The sequence below is a fragment of the Sinocyclocheilus grahami genome, unplaced genomic scaffold (genome assembly GCF_001515645.1).
Source record: "Sinocyclocheilus grahami isolate Dianchi unplaced genomic scaffold, SAMN03320097.WGS_v1.1 scaffold566.1, whole genome shotgun sequence".
Classification (NCBI taxonomy): domain Eukaryota; kingdom Metazoa; phylum Chordata; class Actinopteri; order Cypriniformes; family Cyprinidae; genus Sinocyclocheilus; species Sinocyclocheilus grahami.
In genome coordinates, this window is record NW_015505745.1 from 1269076 (window position 1) to 1269920 (window position 845).

The window sequence follows — 845 nt, forward strand, 5'->3', positions numbered from 1 at the left end:
CCCAACAAATCAGGTGCACTTGACTTGAATCTTAACTATCTGACGCAGGTCGTCAGGAGATCTGCAGAACTGAATTCACTCTAAGTGTTCATTTTTCAAGTTCTTGCTTAGAAGGAAGGATAAATTTGATCCTTGAAAAAGATAGCACTGACATAATGCCTTCCACCAACACTGAGCGAGCTGGAATATAACTCAATAGAGCTGCGCTCACTTGACGCGCCATAAGGCATTAGGGATTTGTGACTGACAGACTGTGTGTGTGTGCATGACGGAGAGAATGAGAGGAACCTGATCTCTCTCACCCCGGCTCGGAGCCATGGCTCACAAAAGGAGAAGTGATTATCTGTTATTATGTCCTTCTGAATAAACCTGAAAAGATGGAGGCTGCAGATTGGCAGGAAAGCTCTGCAGAGATAGGAACGTGATGTGTTTGTGAAACATTATCAAATACATACAGATGCTTCCTGTCTGAAATGAGACAGCCTTTCCTATCAGTTCTCGGTGTCATTCATATTCATATTACTACTCTCCTAATCATGATGGGACTCTGGAGGAGGCCTTAGTAGGAGAAACGGCCATGCACTGCTGGAAAAATCAGCTGAAACCAGTTTCTGATGGTTGCTGGATCAATATGGTTTCATGGGGTGATAGAGCAATCGTGACAGCCAATATTGGGCCACAATGAGTTTGACAGTAGTGTTAGCAGACAATTGGACCCTAATGTAAATCAGTACTACATCGGTCATAGCCCACCCTACTCTATTGATCAGGAGCTTTCAAATTTTTTGATGCCAAGGACCCCAAAAAATTGGGATGAGAATGCCTTCCTAATATATATATATATA

At 42.8% G+C, this 845-nt stretch overlaps 1 protein-coding gene across 3 annotated transcripts in view; it reads right to left on the reverse strand.

Moving 5' to 3' along the window:
* The window catches only part of ctnnal1 (catenin (cadherin-associated protein), alpha-like 1), a 71947-nt gene that overhangs the window by 22089 nt on the left and 49013 nt on the right, over positions 1–845 (reverse strand). The gene's annotated exons all lie outside the window — the stretch shown is intronic.